General features: G+C 41.8%; 1 protein-coding gene and 1 non-coding gene across 2 annotated transcripts in view; one reads left to right on the forward strand and one right to left on the reverse strand.

The window, feature by feature from the left end:
* Positions 1-21,960, reverse strand: part of TOX (thymocyte selection associated high mobility group box) — a 403,502-nt gene that overhangs the window by 360,784 nt on the left and 20,758 nt on the right. The window lies entirely within an intron of this gene.
* On the forward strand, positions 13,369-13,507 carry LOC119945601. The gene has a single exon (XR_005456263.1). It is a non-coding gene; the product is annotated as a small nucleolar RNA SNORA7 (small nucleolar RNA).

The following is a 21,960-nucleotide window of genomic DNA, read 5'->3' on the forward strand; positions in this document are numbered from 1 at the left end:
TAAAATCTACAGTCCAACTACACTTTTAAAAGTATAAATTTCTTAATAAATGGTATTTATTGAGCACTTACTGTGTGCAGAGCACTATATTAAGCGCTTGGGTGAGTACAATATAATAGAATTAGCAAACACATTTCCAGTCTATAATGAGTTTACGGTCTAGAGGGACTGTTAACTTTAGATGCACTTACTCCTCCATTCTGACATTCTCATAAGTATACTACCACTAACAGTGTTTACCTCTCTTTATTGTTTCATTAGAGTCAGCTCCTTGTGGGCAGGGAACTTGTCTTTTGCTTCTTTTGATTTCTCAAGTGCTTAGTACAGTGGGTTGCAATGAGTTCCTCTCCACCCAAATCACTATGCTGCTGGTTCAATCTCTCATCCTATCCTGACTGGATTACTGCATCAGCCTTCTCTCTGATCTCCCATCCTCCTGTCTCTCCCCACTTCAATCTATACTTCACACTGCTGCCCGGATCATCTTTGTGCAGAAATATTCTGGGCATGTTACTCCCCTCTTCAAAAATCTCCAGTGGCTACCAATCAACCTACACATCAGGCAAAAACTCATCACTCTCGGCTTCAGTCTAAAAGTTAGGAGACATGATCCCTGCCCTCTAGGACATTGCAACCTAGAAGGGGACACAACATTGAAATAATTTACAGAGAGGAGAAGGACAAAGTGGGTAAGTTTTTTAAAAAGAGGGAATGCAAGTTAACAAGTATGGAAGTGCTAAGTACGGTTTGTTAGTACACCAGTGCCTAATTGGTGCAGATGAGCTAAAGTGACAGTGGGAGGATACAATGTGGGGAGAAGAGAAATGAACTGGGGAAGGCCACCTGGAAGAGAAGTGGGGAAGAGAAGTGATTTCAAAGCTGAGGAGAGCTATGATTTGACAGATTTGAAGACAGAGGGAGGACTGGGTGGGAGAAGAGCAAGAAATCAGAGGCAGGAGAGATGAGAAAAAGGCACAGCAAGAAGTTTAGCTGGGGGTGAAAAGAAGAGAATGAAGAATTCAAACTGGGTTGTAATGGGAGAAGAGAGTGGATAAGAAGGAGAGAGCTGATTCAGTGCTTTAAAACTGATGGTAAGGAGTTTCAGCTTGAAAAGGAGGACCAACCACTGAAGGTTTCTGAAGGGTGGGACGACACAGAGATATGTCACAGACAGCATCCTTACCCTAACCAGCTGTCTCACAGTGCTTGCTGTACATTAAAGGGGGGCTTCCTAGAGTGTGAACGAATTGACACAAACCCAAACCACTAATGGAAAACAATTCAAGCGCATGTCCTACTGACAGGGGTGCATGTGTAAACCTTTGATGGTTAAAAACCTCCAAGGCGCCCCCTCCCCTGCCAAGAAAACAACCAAAGGTCCTCCATCAGTCTTCACCAACTCAAAAATCAGGTTCCATTGTTTTCTCCTTCTGCCTACACTGATAAAAAAAAAAAAAATGGATCTAGAATCCCAGAGAATTTTTGCTTGAGGCTGGACAAATGCTTATGCATTTACAAAAGCCACTCTGTGAAGACTGTATTCTGCAGTGGGGCTTCCTTTAGTCGGGGTGTTTGGTGAGTGGAAAATTTTATTATACCTTGGCTAAAAAAAAATCCTTCTGTCTGAATCTTGGAATCTAAGCACAGGTGATTTTTAAGTACATTTTAGGCAGCTGCCGAAACTTAATGATTATTAAGTACTTCAGTCACTGTTCACCCTGTTTAAGTCACTTTCCTATCTTGAATGTATATATGTGTATCTTGCCTATATAATTCCCTCGCATTTCACTCCTAAGGTATAAATGTAAAAGACCTAGAATATATTTAACCAGTTGAACATCTTCATGTCTGATTAGTTTTTAAATATTGGTGAGACCCAGTTAAGGCAATCCCAGCTCTGAAAACTCTGGACCAGGTTCTCATTTTCTCTCATTGAAATGGTAATTTGCAATGATTTCCACAGAAGGACTATGGAAACAGTGTGACCTAGTGGATAGAGCTTGGACCTGGGTGTCAGAAGGACCAAGATTCTAATCCTGGCTCCGCCACTTGTCAGTTATGTGACCTTGGGCAAGCCACTTAACATCTCTGTGCCTCAGTTACCTCATCTGTAAAATGGGGATTAAGTCTGTGAGCCCCACATAGGACAACCTGATCACCTTGTATCCCCCAGTGCTTAGAACAGTGCTTTGCACATAGTAAGTGCTTAACAAATACCATCATTATTATTAGAGTTGGGCAGGAGTCATTGCCCCCCATTTAACGGATGAAGAAACTGAGGCCCAAAAAGGTTAAGTGACTAGGCCCAGCTCAAACAGCAGGCCAGAGGCCCAAATGGGACCCAAACCCAGGCCTCCCAATTCTCACTCCTGTGCTTTTTCTGCTCTAATAATAATAATGATGGCATTTGTTAAGTAAGTGCAAAGCACTGTTCTAAGGTTGTCCCACGTGGGGCTCACAGTCTTCATCCCCATTTTACAGATGAGGTAACTGAGGCCCAGAAAAGTTAAGTGACTTGCCCAAAGTCACACAGCTGACAAGAGGTGGAGGTGGGATTAGAACTCATGACCTCTGGCTCCCAAGCCCGGGCTCTTGCCACTGAGCCATGCCGCTTCTCCAAGATGAACACCAACTCAGTGGAGTTTGCCAAACCCCAGTACACAGAGCTCTTCCCCTCAGAACCCACCCAGCCCTATGGCTCTAACACTTCACAGGCTTGCCTTGTTCTCTCAGCCCACGGATGATATGTCCAATTGAATCCCCTGCAGCTGAAACCTAATAAATAATAGCATTTCTGAAATTTCAGAAATTGGATTACTGCTGATAATTGTCTCCTTTATAACCAGAGAAGGTCCATGTTAATAATTCTTTGTGGTACTATTCAAAAAAAAAATGACAGCTGTTTAAGCATACATTATAAAAGTCAGATCTGCTCAACACAGACTTGATTAATTTGTTACTTTCCCTGAACAAATGTGACTGCACATTTGTTTAAATATTTACAAATGTATGTGAACGAGCAGCAGAAGAAGGTAAAATTAAAGCCAAATAGGACACGTGTTTTTCAGGAAAGCTCGGGTTTCATTTAGTTTGTGGCTGTACTAGTAATAATGCAGTACAGCAAACGGGATATGTTCAAACTGTTCCTCTCATATTCACTGATTGAAAAGGGACAGTTCCATTTTCTGCAGAGCAAAAACGAGTCATTCTTATTAAAAGGTCACAGGAAACTGAGGAGAAATGTCAGGCACACAGACTGACCTATTCAGAATATAATCAAGCTTGCTTTAGAAAGACAACATCTACATTATGAAGGGGAGAGATCTTATTGTATTCTCTGGGCTTGGGTAATACATTTAGTGTGAATAAGACCTTGAGAAAATCTTGCCCTTCAGAAAATGAGTGTTCGTGGTAGGTGTGGGTGGGGAGGAGAGGGTGGCATTCTATAGCGTGGCGAAGGAAATCTATTCAGCCACTGTTACCTTTGGAATGATTGAACTTTCCGCTGCCGAACGAGCTGCACATTCTTTCTCCGGAGGCCTTGTTTGGGTTCAATCCGGGTATTTTTGCTCCCAGATTAATTATCATAGCCTGTTGGTGAAATTAGCCCTAGAGAAGGGCACAGCTGGGTAACGTCCTGCGCTCTCAAACTCCCCAATTTATCCTGGAAAACCGGTACACAGCCCAGGTATCATTTTCCTCCGCTCAGTCCCCAATACTCTCCAACGCTATCGACGGGGACCAGCTGTAAGGACCAGATGATAATGCAGTTTCCATGCCAGTACAATCCCTGGCCTCAATTCAGGCTCCTGGTATTTAGGGGCTGATTGTGCTGGCTACATATTTCCTTGTGTGCTCAGAGTTCCTTTCGACTTCATTATGATAAACAGAGTGGTGATCGACTTCAATGATAAACAGAAGGATGCTTGACTTCTATGGGAGCTCTGTGGGGACGGGGAGATAGATGCGAGGCCAGCAGTAGCAGTCCCATAAAACAAATGATGATAGCGTTAACATCTCGGATGCCAAAACGATATTATGGGATGGTGTAGAAGCAGCATGGCCTAGTGGGTAGACCCCAGGCCTAGGAGTCAGAAGGATCTGGTTTCTAATCCCTGTTTTGTCATTTGCCTGCTCTGTGCCTCAGATTCCCTCAGTTTTAAAATAGAGATTAAGATTGTGAGCCCCATGCGGGACATGGACTGCATCAACCTGATTAGCTTGTATCTATCCCAGCACTAAGTACACTACCTGGCACATCGTAAGCACTTAACAGATATCATTAAAAAAATGTTACCAATAAAAATCCAGTAGGGACTGCAATTCCACCAAATCATTTTGCAGTGTTGACTCAGTGTCCCAACAGATGGCATAAAATATTCAAATCCTACTCTTTTGGACGAACACCTACATTCAGAGCTCTTAAAAGTTCTAACTTGTGCATTCCATTTTTGGTGGATAACACCATAGTCGTTCTTGGTCAGGCGACCTAAGTGCCGAGGGGGGAACGGGAGGGATGTGGTGATGTTCCATGTCTTTAGGTGATAAAGAAGTTCTGTAAGGACAGGAGGGGCAAAAATAGGGTGGGGAAATGAGGGATTGATTGGAGAAAGCATCCTCAAGGATACGTGATTTCATAAGGGCCTTGAAGCAGCTGGCCAAGTGAAAAGAACACAGACCTGGGAATCAGAGGACCTGGGTTCTAATCCTAGCTCTGCCAATTGCTTGCTGTGTGACGTTGGGCAAGTTACTTAACTTATCTGTGGCTCAGTTTCCTCAACTGTCATATGGGGATTAAATCCTACTGCCTCCTACTTAGACTGTGAGTCTCATGTGAGACAGGGACTATGTCCAACGTGATTAACTTGTATCTACCCCCAGTGCTCAGAATGGTGCTTGACTCATAGTAAGCACTTAATATAACACAACTCATAAAAGGAATTATAATAATACCTTATTTTTCATATAGCTATTTTTTCCAAAACATTTTCACATCAGTTACCCCATTTTATCCTCACATCATCTTCACATCAGGTACAAGAGAGGGTGTGAGTGAGAGAAGGACACTGAAAAGGCATAGAAGGTTGGCTTGAGAGAAGCCTGTGAGTTGGGGTGCTGTAAGAGAGAAGCGAAGATCAGTAGGGGAGAGAGAATTGATTGAGTTCTTTAAAGCTAAGGGTCAGATGTTTCAATTTGATATAGAGAGGTATGGCCAAACATAGGAGATTGAAGAGAAGTCAGAAGACACGGACAAAATGATGTCAAGAAAAATGAACCGGGCAGTTGAGTGAAGTATTGACTAAGAGGGAGAGATTGGAGGCAGGAAGGTCAGCGAGGAGGCTGATATCATAGTCAAGATGAGATAAGACAAATACTTGGACCAGTGTCTTGGTAGTTTGGATGGAGATGAAGAAAGAACTGACAGGATTTGGTGACAGATTGAAGATGGGGATTGAAAGAGAAAAGAATTAAGGATAACACCATAGTTTTGGGTTTGAAAGGTAAGAAGGATGATGGAGGTGTTAGCAGTGATGAGAAAGATAAAGGGAGGAGAGGATACAGTGGGGGAGATGAGGAGTTCCATTTTGAACTTGTTGATAAAGACATACTGTAGCTGAAGTCCACTAAGGCCCTATAAATGACCCATGGTGGCCTATTTTATCATAACCCTGTTTAAAATAACAGTCTTATACATGGCATGATATCTTAAAAGGACAGCTTCTTGTTTGGACAATATATTTTGACTATCAGTAGGTGAGGGATATTTACCCTTAAGACGGACACCAAGAATGATAGAACTGAGCAGTTTGGGAAACGCTGTGACATGTATTCAGCTGTCATAAATAATTTTCTTTTCAATTGACAGTTGTTTTTTCTTGAGAAAATTGTAATTTAAAGGGTGTTTTTAAATAGACGTTTGGAAGGAAATCCTGCACCCCATAAGGGAAGAAAATGGATAGTCCTGCCTTGAGGACTAAAAGATGCTTAAAATCAAAAATCATAAAAGACATGATGACAAGGAAGTGAGAATTAGAACAGAGGAAAAAAAAAACAGGACTCCAAGATGAAAAGTTCTGACTTTTTGGTCTGACACTCTGAGGTTAAAGAAAATTTAGGCCATCCAGAAGACACACACGTGTTTGAGGAGTGGGTAGAAAAATTACATGGTGATTTGGATATCTGATGATGTCAATGCCTTGTTCTGGCAAACTGATAATTAAAAGTGATTTGGAGGGAGTTCCAGGCACTGTACTAAGTACTGGGATGGATACAAGCAAATCGGGTTGGACACAGTCCCTGTCCCACATGGGGCTCACAGTCTTAATCAGTGCTCAACACACAGTAAGTGCTCAAAGGATGCCACTTAATTGTTTACTTTAGAGTTATCTTATGGAGTAAGTGACATAGATAATGATGGACAACCAATTCTTAGGGTTACTATCAGGGGAGAAAAATCTATGGAGAAATCAACATGCTTACAAATGTCAATTAGCCCATTAGTGTCTTTTGTGTTCCATCTTTTGTGTTCCCAGAATTACCAGTTTGTGCAACTGGTTAACAGTTACACTGGTATTTGCTTATTTGAAATGGCAATTGATTTACCAGTGCAATTTTATGCACAACTAAATCTTTTGATGGGTAGGGCGTTACATTTTTTGCCACCTAGATTATCACATGATAACACCTGTGATTTAATAGCATCTGGCATTTAGTAATTAGGGCATATGGAGAAAATAAACAAACTTTCCTTATACCACAACACACAGTTTCCTGCCCCAGGCCCAGGCCCATAGAAGCAGGTTGGCTTAGTGGATAGAGCATGAGAGTCAGAAGGACTGGGTTCTAATCCCTGCTCTGCCACTTGTCTGCTGTGTGACCTTGGACAAGTCACTTCACTTCTTCTCTGTGCCTCAATTACTTCATCTGTAAAATGATAATGATGGTATTTGTTAAGTGCTTGCTTGTGCCAAGCACTGTTCTAAGCACTGGGGTAGATACAAGGTTATCAGGTTGTCCCACGTGGGGCTCACAGTCTTAATCCCCATTTTCCAGATGAGGTAACTGAGGCACAGAGAAGTTAAGTGACTTGCCCGAAGTCACACGGCGGACAAGTGGCAGAGCTGGGATTAGAACTCATGACCTTTGACTCCCAAACCCGTGCTCTTTCCACTAAGCCAGGCTGCTTCTCATGGGAATTAAAAGTAACCTGAGCCCTATGTGGGACGTGGACTGTGTCCAACCGGATAAGTTTGTATCTACTGCAGCGCTTAGTACAGTGCCTGGCACATATTAAATTCTTGACAAATACCATAAAAAAAAGCACTGTACTAGGAGCTGGGTCAATACAAGGTAATCAGGTCACACTTGGAGCTCACAGTCTAAATAGGAGGAAGAACAGGCATTGAATCTATTTTAAAGATGAGGGAATTGAGGCCCAGAGAAGTTAAATGACTTATCCAAGGTCACACAGAAGGCAAGTTGCAGAGCTGGGATTAGAACCCTGGTCTTCTGACTCCTAGGGCCCTGTTCTTCCACTAGACTACACTGCTTCTCAAGATTGGTGATGTCCCGCATGACATCACTATCATTACGAGGTGGGGTTTGCCCCACGTCTCTTCCAGCATCAAATAATAGGAGGGATGGAGTGACAACTGTGTGAAGGAAATTGTATTGAGTGCTTAGGAAAGTACAGTAGTGGTAGAAAGTGCACCTTCAAGGAGTTGACAATCTCACCTGGGAGATGAAATTGTCACACAAATGCAGCCTCTCCTTCTGGCTGCTAGGGAAGAGCCCAAGTGCCCACTGCATTGTCCGGCCTGACACGCTCATGCACCAAACCCACTTCTACCACAGCCAAGATGATGTCAATGAGGCTTCCTGGATGACCGAAGTTCAGAATGCAGCATTCAGGGCCATTTGGTTTGTGGCTAGAGTTTATAAGACAATGTCTACTGCTCTGGTGGCTGAGAGGGCAGTCCGTGCCTCTTAGCTGGCCATGGTCCAAGGGCCACCAGTGGCCCAGTGGCCCTGGACTCCTGTCCTCAATGCAGCAAGTCCAGGAAGTCAGATGCCCTCAGCCATATGATGACCCTGATGTGAGTTGACCTGGACACTTCTTTTCAGGAGGGAGAGGAGACTAATGAAATGTTTTTACCAGGTCCTTCAGGATCTTCCCTGTTCTCAGACATCTACCACTCAGAAGGGCCCACAGGGTCAACCTGATTCTGCTGAAACTTTGGGAATGGAAAACTGGATCCTATTTCTTGGAGATAGAGATTCCAACAGCCTAAGCGCACAATTCAACTCACTGATGACCTGCTGCATCCATTCTTGAAATGCCAGGACCCAGGAATAACAGTCTTTCTCCCCTCTCTACAGCCCATTCTGTGATGTGGCTCACCCTTTCAGTTTGCTGTAGCAAAACAGACTGATACATAGAGTACATTCTGTTGAAATGCCTTGCCAATCTTGTCTGGTTTTGCTATTAGGAAATGTTAAGTCTGCATGGACAATGTCGTTCCCTGAAAGTTTTTCTGTTTTTCCTTGCCTTCGGCAAAGACTTTAGATTATGTTAAGAACACCCAAGTTTGGGCGTTTTTCTTGTGTTACAGTTTTGTTACATAAACAATGCCCTGAGCTACACAATAAGATGCTTCCACAGCCAAAGTTCACGCCGTCAGAACCTTAATTAGAGTGGTGTTTTGGGGCACTTACAAAGTAACATGAGTAATCGCATTAAACAACTGCCAAGATCCACAAGCCCTAACAATGTCTGAGACACAGAATGTGAAGAATGCTGTGGTAAACTTTGGATATTACTCTGAGTCATTCTTTGCAGAGCTGCTTCATTAAAAATCGTCAACTTGAATTTTCCTTACAGATTTTTTTTCTCCCTCCACATAGAACATCTGGCCCAAACTTCTGAGCAGAGTTTGGTACTAAAAAGTGTACTTATTAAATGTTACAAAAGAAAAACAGCAAAATAAAAGGAAATGAATGTCAAGAACACAGACTTCAATAACTCAGGAAAATAACATGAAGTGTGAAAAAAGTGAAAAAAGGAAGTCATGAAAAACCAAATATTTCTCCCAGGACAAACGATCCCAATGGTTATGTTCAAGAAGGATTTATACACCACCATTTTGTAAGGTCCCAACTGGATCACTAGTGGGAAAGGTGAGGGTGCTTGGGAGGCCTGCCCTGGCCTTGTGGATGGAGGGCTGGGAGTGCAACTAACAGTTGTTCCTCAGTGTCCTTTGGTGTCACTGCCAGAAACAGACTTCTTCAAGGTCTGGGTAGACCACTGGTCTCATGCAGTGGGCCTCATGTTCTACATTATTCTCTGGGATAAGAAGACTAGGACAAATAGCAAATCAAGTCAGGTTGGAAGACCTCCACCTAAAAATTAAAAACTCACTGAAGAGTGTCACGAAAGATGGAAAGCAGGCCAAGCTGCAAATGCTGAGCACAAAGAAGAGAAGAGGTCTAGGGTGGTTGAATTTGGAAACTGACTGTAAAAGTTGAGTTGAAACTGGTCTGGTAGGTTCTTAAAATGAGTTATTCAAACCCAACATTCTGTGGGTCATAGTGATATCGATGCGCTCTGGGTTTGTGGCCTACCCTTTTACAGGATGTTGGCTCTTCATGGCTTACATAGGGACTATCAGAGATCCAGGAGGTGATACCCTACAGACTTGCAGGAATTCAAGACACCAAACAGGAGTTAACGTGGACAAACCATTCTCATATCAGCATGGCACAGTGGATACAGCATGCGCCTGTGAGTCAGAAGGTCATAGTTTCTAATCCTGGATTCGCCATTTTGCTGTTTGACCTTGGGTAAGTCACTTTTCTGGATCTCAGTTACCACATGTGTAAAACGGGGATTCAGACTGTGAGCCCTACGTGGGACAGGGACTGTGTCCAACCCGATTTTCTTGTATCCACCCAGCACTTAGTACAGTGCATGACACATAGTAAACACTTAACAAATACCATAATTATTAATTATTATTATATCAGTCCAGTAATATTCCATGAAGGGACTAGTATGTAGCATGCTTGGAATATTGAAGCACTGCAACACTGAACAATGAGGGAGAGATCTCATGGTCCGATAAATTTTTTTATACATTTTTGGGGTCTTAAATCTGATCCAGGTGATGAGATGTAATAGTAGGCTCAATTCCAATTCAGACTGTGAGCCCCATGTGGAACAGGGACTGTTTGTGACCTGATTAACTTGTACCTTCCCTAACATTTAGAACAGTGCTTGACACATAGTAAGCATTTAACAAATACAATAACAATAACGATAATAATACTTTCCAGCCAAGCATTGTAACAGGTCATACAACTAGTCAAACAGGAGGCAATGAAGAATTAGCCTCACAATTACTTAAAACATGTCTCACTGTACTGTACCCCAGTAAGACTTCTGATAAAACCCTTCAGATTCTGTGGATCTCTTTCCTTCCCCCGCAGATAACAATGCCAGAATAAACTAATAATAATAAACTAATAATAATAATAATAATTGCGGAATTTTTTCAGCACTTCTGTGCTAAACAGTGGTGCAGATACAATACAATCAGATCAGGCAGAGTCCCTGTTCCAGATGAGGCTTCAGTCTTAGGAGGAGAGAAAATAGGTAAATAATCCACATTTTACAGATGATGAAACCAAGGCACAGCTAAGTGACTTACTCAAGTTCACACGGCAGGTAAGGGGAAGGAATTAGACACCCAATCCCATGCTTTTTCCACCAGTCCAAGAAAAAAGTAGCTATCCTTGTGGAGGTATCCAGGGACTAATCAGGATGGATATTTACATTAAGGCCATTCACTAAGATAAAAAGGAAATGTTTTACCAATTAGACTGAGGTAATTAACAAGAAGAGTTTTCTTATTAAAGGACAAAGTTAATTTCAACTTCGCCTAACGGAGTAAGCCACCCAAACATGAGCCGTGTGCCAGTAAGGTAAAAAGCACATGGTGGAATAAATCAGACTTTCGAGAAATTAATCTGGCCCCAAAGTTTTCAAGGCCCAGCAAGGCGGAGGTATGAGTGGCTTCTCCTTCAGCTCATTTACACAACTAATGCTCAAGACGGTAAACAAGATCCAAGTCTACACAGTCATGAAGGATGTGTTCAGGGGAAACACGGAATTGTTGTTACCCAAGCTTGACAATGCCAGGTCTCGTGGGCACCCAATGAAGCTTGAAGGTGGCAGACTTAAAATAAACAGAAGGAAGCCATTCTTCTCCCCAACAGGTGGTGAGCATATGGAATTCATTACCGCAGGAAGAGTGCAGTTAGGGAATGCAAAAAGGTTCAAGAAGGGGTTTTAGTAATTCATGGGCCAGAGGTCCAGAATAGGCTATGAGCAAGCAAGGCTAGGGATGTTAGGTGGGACGTCCATGACCATAAGAATGGAAGACCACCTTCATGCCCTCCAAGTCTCTTAGATGCCACTGTTGTGTAAAGAAAACTAGGCTGAATGAACCATTGGAATTTCTGTGGGATGAAATTCAGAAGCAGCCTGGCCTAGTAGATACAATACGAGTCTGGGAGTCAATAGGGACTGGGTTCTAATCTCAGCTCCACCACTTGTCTGCTGTGTAACCTTGGGCAAGTCACTTCCCTTCTCTGGGCCTCAGTTACCTCACCTGTAAAATGGGGATTAGGACTGTGAGACCCAGTCGGGCATAGACTGTGTCCAACCTGATTGTCTTAGGTCTACCACAGTGCTTAGTACAGTGCCTGGAACATAGTAGGAACTTTACAAATGCCATACAAAATAAATAAGCAACTCATAAAACAAAAACCCCAAGTAGTTTTTACACTCCTGCCCTCCATACATGGCAAATTATAACAATCAGGACTCTATTCACTCCAATTCCCTAACACCATTTGCTCCTTATAAATTCCACGATTTTGTTATTTGGACTTTATGTCCAATTATATATTTGTGTTTGCCTTGTTTCCTCTCATTAGATTATAAAAGCCTTCACATCAAGGACCTATTCAACTTCTAATGTCTCTCAATACTTGGTATTGTAGGTGCTCAGTGACTACTATTGAAAATGATGATGAGTGGAGTTATCAGCTATGATTAGGGATGACAGAATCTCGTAAACAGAGGAAGGTAAAAGACATAATCTATCTTGCTTGATTTTGCTTACAAGGAGTACAACTGGCTATATAGCTCTTGTCAAATTTAAAAGTAAAGTCCACATAGAGAACTTGGGGGCCATAAATATGGCTCAGGAGGAAGAACAAAGTCACAGAAGAAAATGTGGTATGAAGAAACCTGAGAGTAGTATTGTCCTTGAGGGAAAAATCAACTCCAAATTGAAAACATTTGGTTTTTAATGAAAGGATGATCTTTATGTAACGATGGTATTTTTTTCTTGGATAATTGGAAATTTAGTAAAATAGGTTGTGTATGTTCCATATGTTACTCGTTAAGCTACAACTCTGAATCAAACACAGTTATTCTGTGGCAGAGGATTCCAACCCACTATAAGCTATAATAAATCTTGAGAGCCGTCTTCAAACTTGGAAAGCAAAACTGGATTCTAGGGCACAATATCATATCTTAAAACTCCCACAGGGTGTGCTTATTTATCTGGGAGATATAAAGTTTCCACTTGCTCACATTTGTTGTGCTACAGGAATCTAGTGATTTAATGGCCAACCACCACAGGCAACAATTTCTGTGGTCTCCCCTTTAAGGATAGCATAACAGATTGAATTGCAAATAAGAGGTAAAATGAGGAACACTGCATTTCATATTGTCTGACATAAATAATGAAACAATAAATTCCAATCAATAAATCCTTAAATGGGACAAATTCCAGGACACCAAAACTATGAATATTGAAGTCATTTGACATTCAGAGACAAAATCTAAGTTTCCAGAGTGAGTTATTTTCCCACAGGCTAATTTCAATGCCTTTGGGTATGGGTTGAGGAATTTTCTTTTGGCAAACTGGCTGTTCAGATAACATGGTGCGTATTGACTTGTAAGAAAGCACCAGCTATGCAGGTACGTCTGAGAAGCAGTGTTGCCTAGTGGGATGGTCCACGGAGTCTGAGGACCTGGGTTTTAATCCCTGCTCTGCCACTTGTGTGTTGTGTGATCTTGGGCAAGTCACTTGACTGCTCCATGCCTCAGTTTCCTCATTTCTAAAATGGGGATTCAATACCAGTTCTTCTTTGGCTCTGAGCCCTGTTTGGGACAGGAATAGTGTCTGAACTGATTATCTTGTATGTATCCCAGCGCTTAATAAAATGTATGACACAGAGCAAGCATTTAGCAAATGACAGAGTTATTATTTTTTTTTACTAGGTATTGAGAACAGACCCCTCTCAGGGCCGCACCTGGAGAGTTTCCAGTACTCTACCAGTCTCGGCTACTGGAGGGAGAGTCAAGCAGTGGTCTACCCCATTCCATTCCTAGCCTGGGCAGTGGCTAGTGAGTGGAAGGCAATCTGCTACAAGTCAAAACTCACCCATGCTGGGCAGCAGCGGCACGGGAGAGAGTCGAAGGCGGAGACTCAAGTTTCCTGCGTGGAAAGCAGCCATGGTAAACCACTTCTGTATTTTTTACCAAGAAAACTCTATGGATAAACTACCAGAATGATTGCAGATGAAGAGCAGGTCGTTCTGGGAAAGATGTGTCCGTGGTGTCGCTACGGGTCAGAAACGACTCGACGGCATAAGACGAGACAAGACTGAGAACAGAGTCACCCATCTCTTCAGTTCAGTGTACTTGGTCAATAAAAAAGTGAAAAGATGAGAGTGGTCATTACTGAGGCAGTCACTTGCTCCATTCCAGAATTCTGCCTTTGACAGTGAGAAGAGGATGATTGGAAGAACAGTGTGATGGTGACGTTCCTTGACATCTACAGTTATGGATGCATGTCCTTAACAATCTTTACCTCGTCTCAAGTGGCCCATTATGACTTTCTTTTGATACAATTACATTTCACACTTCCAGGGGATTTCCTAAGGTCTTTCAAGGAGGATGGAATACTCAAAATACTTGCAAACTAGGAATCATCTATGATCTTGGGGCACATAACCTCTCATCTGTCAGGCCCCTGATTCCAAGCCCCCTATATACTTCCTTCAACCAACTGACCCACTTATTCAGTGTGGCTCAATGGAAAGAGCACGGGCTTGGGAGTCAGAGGTCATGGGTTCTAATCCCAACTCCTCCACTTGTCTGCTGTGTGACTTTGAGCAAGTAACTTAACTTCTCTGGGCCTCAGTTACCTCATCTGTAAAATGGGGATTAAGACTGTGAGCCCCATGTGGGACAACCTCATTACCTTGTATCCCCCCCAGGGCTTAGAACAGTGCTTGGCACATAGCAAGCGCTTAAAAAATGTCATTATTATTATTATTATTATTATTATTATTATTATTATTATTCAGGGTCAGTTGCCCTATGTACATCAACCACCTTCTGTTTCTACTACTCCTCAACCTGATTGAACCTTCTTCCATGCTTTCCCCAGCAAGCTTCTGTCCTTTGACTAGATTACCTAATTCCCTTCATTCATCACTCCTAGGTTACCTAATTACCTCTGTTCACCACCCCAACTCAAAGCCCACCTTCTTCAAGAAACCACTCATTCATTCCCCTTTCCATTCACCTGAGGCCTCCATAGTGCTTTGAAAATATTCAACTGGATTTGCCATGTGCCATTGCCATGTCTTCCTTCTTTAATTCACATTTTAAAATCTTTGAGGGCATCACTCAAGTGCGTTAAGATGGGTCAACACTAGTGATTGAATTGAAAAACTTCTGATCAAAAACCTTAGCAGGGCAGGGCCTGAATTATTCAGCTCTTTCAGGCAAAAATGGTTTCTTCAAAAATAGCTAGATAACTGGTTGTCAAATGAATTGTGGAGACAGAGTAATTCAGATAGTTCAGTTAAACTAAATAACTAGATAGGACTCACTCCTACTGTCTTTATTGCAAAGAATATCACAGGGTCCCATGCAATGCTATGCACATGAGAAGTTCCCAGTTAACACTGAGTTCAAGGCACCTCATCCCATTTAGCTCTGAGATGATGCTCATACTGGCAGGTCAACCTGATGGACAAAGTCCATTAGCATTATCTGGATCTGCATGGTGTATTGCTGGTATGTATCTTGAGCCTTTTATGCTCCCAAATAGATATTAGATAATATATATTACCTAGATATAATAGATAGTAGATATTAGAGACCCTAAAGGAAGATCAACTGAGGACAGGTTTTTTTTCACCACCTCCCAAGGAGGAAAGAGGAAATATATATATATATATACATACACGTATGGATATATGTTCTTCCTCCCTCTTACATTGTGACTCCCATGTGGAATATGGGTTATGCCCTACCTGATTATCTTGTATCTACCCCAGCGTGTAGTACACAGCTTGGCACATAGGAAGCCCTTATCGATTATTATTAGCTTTATTTATGACTCCTCCCTACTCCACTTTGATGTAGTCCTTCCTACACCTTTATCCCTCTGGTCAGCCCAAACCAAAAAATGCTGCAACAGAGATCGTGGGAGTTCCTAGCCTCAGTTCCCTGGTTTATACTCTGAGCATATCCCTGAACAACTGTAGGTGGATGCCTAGGTAGGAATTTTATGAATTGTCTGACCTAATAATGCAGCAGAGAACATTTTTCTAGAAACAAATCCTGCCCCCGCCCCAACTCTGAAATGCTGTAGATATGTGATCAGTGACACCCCAGCCCCGCCTACTTTTCTACCACAAACACCTGGTCAAAAAATAGATGGAAACAAACTTTATAAGCAGATGATTGAGTAATTACTGTCACAAGGAAATGTGACCCTGAAACTTTCCTATTGACAACGGCTAGAGGGACAAAAGTTGAAACTGTTTGGTTTTAACTTAGCTTACAGTGATACCTTAAAATGTAAAGAGTTAATCTTATCACCCTACACATGGCTGAATGTATAAAAGATAAAAATCACAAACGAGTAATGCACAGTTACTTGTTACATATTCTTCCCATTACAGCTGACAGGTTCATTAATCATACAGTGTATTTTACTATTAGAAGCTATAAAGGAGATCAAATCTCTTGTAATTTTTCTTCTTCTCTTTCATTTGATAAGTGTGTTGCTTCAATGTGCAGATAAAATATAGTGTCAGTCACAAACAATCCCAGGAGATTTTCATTTTTCTGGTTAGAAAAATCCATTCCTATTTGCAATGTAAAAATTCCAAAGAGCATGCATCATTTCCTTCTTGCTTGACCATCTGATTAGGCAAAATGCTTGTGTTTGGTATTCACAGAAGTGGTCATCTAGAATGAAGTGTCTGTGGACATGAACAATATGGAGGTAATCGCAATATTGCTTCCTGCACGTTGAAAACATAAACTATGAATACTCTCATTCACTACAGGGATTCATAATTAAGGCCAAAGAAGGAAATACAGGAGGCTGACAGATTTCATGAGCTGATCCAGGCAGAGGTGGCAAAAGTTGCGGTTTGGCCTGAGTTGCCAATGAAACACACGCTTGCTCAAATGAGAATCGGGCACATTTGCCAAAGAATAACAGCTTCTCTTGATATTCACTTTCAGCGAATGGCAAGAACAAGGACCGTGTCCTCCTGAGATGATTTTCATTTGCTTCTCTGCTTACAAGATGTAGGCAGGCATGATTCAGAAGCACTGAAAAGCATTGCCCTAGATTTCACTGGATGCCACCTAACAGGGAATTAGAATTATGAATGGGACAGCCCTGGTTCTCTCTTCCAAGGAGACGACGAGGGACATGAGAGAGAATTGAATCAGAACATATTTTCATGGGAGAAGAAAAAAGAGTTTCTCTCTCACATCCTAACCTTGACTTGATTTTGACACTTGTGGTAGCATTTATGGAGGGGTGCTGCACTAGGTACTTGGGAAATACAGAACAAAGTGATATTCCCCAATCTCAGAGAGATTATGTTCCAACATGGAATACAAACATAGAAGTATTTACAACTAGAGTGGCCTAAATACATGTTTCATTCATGAATATATAGTATATATGAATAGTATAGTATTGTAAGTCTCTACCAAACTCTATTATATTGTACTCTCTCAAGCGCTTAGTACAGTGCTCTGCACACAGTAAGTGCTCAATAAATGTGATTGAATGATTGATTCCCTGCTTCCACGGAATAAGTATTCACTGGTACTCAAAGAATCAGCCCAGTAAAAACCCTCTTTCATTCCCCATTGAAAGGGAAGAAAGTATCCAAAGTGCCAGCCCTCATTTGCTTTCTCAGGGTGACTGTTTTGGATTTTTTACAGAGTCCCAGGCTAAAATTCAAAAAAAAATGATTAATTCTTCATCTTGGTGATTTGTGACACTGATCTGCACTCATATGTACAAGATCTACTTTCTGGTATGGCACTGTTGCCTCCTGCCAACTGAAGTATTCTAAATATAAACTGAAAATTTTGGTCTGGCACCAAACAGCTGATGAAATATTCTGGGCTTGCATTCCACTTTTTCCCCCATAAGGCTTCTAAAGAGAATCAAAGAATGTAAAGAGGACTTGATTAAAGTACAAAAACCTGAGCAGGAGAATCAATTTAGAGTCTAACTTGAAGAGCGAGTGGCCTGTCAATTTGATCAAATCACGTTTGTTTCTGTCAGAGGGATGGTGACATAGGCAAGCTCATTTCAGTAGTCTTAGACAACGAAGAGTTTTCCTAAGTATGAAACTGCTCTTCAAATGTGTATTCATTTTGTCATGAGTGTCCAGCGGTGATGTTGCAGATGTTTCACTGGTAAAGTTATGTCAGAGGATTGACTCAGAACCTGTCTAGAACTAAAAATGATTTAGTTAATACACTTCTTCAATAATAATAATAATGCCACTTATTAAGTGCTTACTATGTGCAAAGCACTGTTCTAAGCGCTGGGGAGGCTACAAGGTCATCAGGTTGTCCCACGGGGGGCTCAAAGTTAATCCCCATATTACAGATGAGGTAACTGAGGCACAGAGAAGTTAAGTGACTTGCCCAAGTCACACAGCTGACAACTGGAGGAGCCAGGATTTGAACCCATCACCACTGACTCCAAAGCCCGTGCTCTTTCCACTGAGCCATGCTGCTTCAACAGGACAGGCTGAGGCTTCAAAAGCAAAGTAAAAAGGAGCTCATAAATGATCTAGTATATTTGATTAGATAGCCTTCCAATCTGGACAGTTTAAGCCCAAACCTCCTCTTTTCTCTCTCTATCACCAGAATGTCTTTGTCTGAATCATCCAGAAAATTGCCTCAATTTTCTTCCCCGCTTTGGTGAACTTAAGCTGTGGTTACCTCTACTCATTTTAAGTGTAAGTTCTTTTAGTCCACTGTACTTTTTTTTAATTCCACCCTATGAAGGGTTAATCACATGCTAGACTGTAGAACTGGGTCAAAACTAAAACAACATGTGACTCATCTGTTCCTATGGGCTGAAATCGGAAGCGCTGGATTCGGGCCCTAGCAGGGTTTATTGCTGAAAATCATGTTCAGCATGCAGCACTCAATCTAAATCCAGTGTTGCAATGTTTTCACTACTTTTTCACCTTGGAAACTTTCATCTCCATAAATATGAAGCATTGTGTAAGGTGTCTGAATGAGTGGGTGGTTAGGATTCTTCAGAACTCAGGACTGGTCAAAGGCAGCAGTCACACTATAATTTGGGTTTGGTGAAGGCTTGCCATGTGTCCAGTTATAAGCTCAGGAGTTTCAGTTTGATGCAAAGGTGGATGGGCAACTATTGGAAGTTTTTGAGGAGTGGAGGGACGTGGACTGAATGTTTAGGAAAAATGATCCGAGCAGCAGAGTGAAGTAAGACTGAGAAGGAGAAGCCAGAGAGGAGGAAGACTAGGCTAGAACAGTGTCAATGAAACTAAGTTAGATGTTTCAAGGAGAAAGGAGTGATGCACAGTGTCAAAGGCAGCCGAGGGGTTGAGGAGGATTAGGATGGAAGTGAGGCCATTAGATTTGTCAGTGGTGACCTTAGAGAGGCTAGTTTCTATGGAGCAAAGTAGGTGGAAGCCAGATTTGAGGGGATCAAGGAGAGAATTGAGAGAGAAGTGGAGGCAGCGGGGGTAGGCAACCTGCTCAAGGAGTTTGGAGAAGAATGCTAGGGGGGAAATGGGATGATAACTGAAAGAAACCATTGGGCCAAGGAAAGGTTTTTTCATTAGGGTTAGGAATACAGGATCAAACTCCAACATTAAGGGGTGTGAGAGGCTGCAGGGACAATTTATAGTAGGGAGAGGAAAAGGAGGAGGGGGAGGAGGTGGTGGCGGCAGCATGACTACTGATAGATCTCTGATTTCAGTCACTTTTTTAACAGACTGAGAAAACTGAATGTTCACTAAATTTGCTCTACCATCTTCAGTTTTACATCAGTTTTCCACCACTTTATGCCATTGTTAATCAACACTTCAACCAATAGAGTGCCAGGCCTTCTGTTAAAAAAAAAATTAAAGACTGTGTCACTCATGAAAATCTCCAGTGCTTTTCCAGGCCAAAATACACCTTCCTCTGTCTCTGCTTGGGAACAGGAAGCAGAGGGCTACTGAAAGACTGAATGACCTTCATTGGGATGGAATAAGTGGTTACATGGTGTCCATGTTAAGTTATCCCGGAGAGCCAGGTTCAGTGAAAGTCAAGTTCTGTCTAGATTAAGAATAACTGAGTTAGGAAAAGCTGTAAACTATACTTAGAAAAAAAAAAATTTGGGCTAAATCTGAAGAAAAATGAGACCCAGTACTTCTCTGTCCTACATATTGCTCAATGGAAAGAATGTTCTTCTCAACCCTATTTTCTTTAAATATGTGTTATTAGTTTTTCCAACACCTTTTTGTTGAGTTGAAATATTATGCCTGAGGGTAAGGAAGCAGTGTGGTCTAGTAGAAAAGACCATGGGGCTGAGAGTCAGAGGACTTGGATTCTAATCCTGGCTCTACCTCCTGCATAACTTTGGGAAAGTCACTTAACTTCTCTGGGCCTCAGTTGCCTCATATGTAAAATAGGAATCTAATACCTGTTCTCCTTCCTACTTAGATTGTGTCCAACCTAATTATCTTGTACCTATCCCAACAGTTAGTACAGTGCTTGGCACACAGAAGATGTTTAAATAGCACAGTTATTATTAATCATTATTACTATGGATGATAAGAAGGAGGCTACAGATTTTTCATCACTCACTAGCCTCCAGGCATCTTCTGCTGTTAGCCCTGACAAGTATCACCTATTCTCATCTAGGGAAAATGAATTTCATGGCATCTGGCTGCTGTTGGCTAATACTTCCTTCCTAGGGCAGTAGAGCATGATTTTTAGGCATCTCTTCTGCCTCAAGTATTGCTGCAGCTGTTTTTGTCATTTCCACAGAATCTTTCTTCTGTCTTAGCATCAGATTGGGCCTAAACCAGAAGCTTGTGAGACTGAGCTGATATGAGGAGAAGAAAATGCAGTGAGAATAAGAGCTCTGCAATTTTGAGGCCAATTGGGTAGATACCCTCTCACATGATTCTCCCTCTCCTTCAAAGTACCGTGACTCAGTTTCTTCAGGCTGGAGAATATCAGCTCAAATGGAGAAGACAGAAGGAGCCAGATAGTAAAAAATGAGTTTATTTTCCCCATTTACTAGGGATTAAACCTAACGAGCGGGAAGGAGATGGAATTATTCCACTGGGATTTTTGAACCGATGGAAAAATATAATGCTTCAGAACAGTTCATTTGATTTCTAAAACTGAAAGAAAATATGACAGACAGAAAGCAACTTCCAGGACTTGTATATTGTAATGTCTAGAGGATATTAACTCAGACACCAGTCAACTAAAATAACATGACTAACTTCATTAGAGCCTTTGAAAAGAGAGTGTTCTAAACCCCAAGTGATCACACAACAGCTGTTTAGCTTTAACATGACCTCTATCTGCAAAGCCAGATTTCCCCTTGTCTGGCCTGCCTAGTTATGACTGTGGCATTTGGCCTTCTCTTTGACACTATTCCAAAGAGGCATCCCAAACTCTCTCAAATATTCTCAACTATCGTGAACCTATTATAAGTCATTTTTTGAGCTGCTGAGGTGCTTGAATGTCACACATAGGAAAGTGGTGGGTGGGAGTCATCTTGTTATAAGACTGTTGAACTATGAGTTTTAAGTGTGAATTGTACATAACAATAATAATATTCATTAGTGCTTATTATGTGCCAAGCATTTCACTAGGCAATGGGATACATACAAGTCAATCAGGTCAGACAGTCCTCCTTGTCCAATAGAGGGTTCACACTCAATGTGCAGAGGGAAAACAGGTATTTCACCCCCATTTTACAAATGAGGAAACTGAGGTAGAGATGCTGAGTGACTTACCCAAGTATACGCACAAAAGGAAAAGGAAAGAGCCAGGATTAGAACTCTGTTCCTCTGATTCCCAGGCCCGAGCTCTTCCCACTAACCAATCTGCTCAATTTCATGATTGTATGTGAGACGTGAAATCCTGATCAAATTAACCGAAGCAAGGTCTTTACTGTCAGTTTTAGCCCTACAGGACCGCTATGGATTGAGGAAGACACAAGGAACAAAAGGAAAAGGAAAGTGCCAGGATTAGAACTCTGTTCCTCTGATTCCCAGGCCCGAGCTCTTCCCACTAACCAATCTGCTTAATTTCAGGATTGTATGTGAGACGTGAAATCCTGATCAAATTAACCAAAGCAAGGTCTTTACTGTCACTTTTAGCCTTACAGGACCGCTATGGATTGAGGAAGACACAAGGATAGGAGGTTAGGAGTGCATAGGTGAGTGTCAGATTTCCAGGAGCCCAAGAATTTGTCTGAGGCTGCATTCACTGACAACGATTTTTTCCAAAGATACCACTTATGCCTAGGAAAATAGAGCCTCAGAGAGAGGTTGGAG

Source organism: Tachyglossus aculeatus, chromosome 25 (assembly GCF_015852505.1).
Source record: "Tachyglossus aculeatus isolate mTacAcu1 chromosome 25, mTacAcu1.pri, whole genome shotgun sequence".
Taxonomy (NCBI): domain Eukaryota; kingdom Metazoa; phylum Chordata; class Mammalia; order Monotremata; family Tachyglossidae; genus Tachyglossus; species Tachyglossus aculeatus.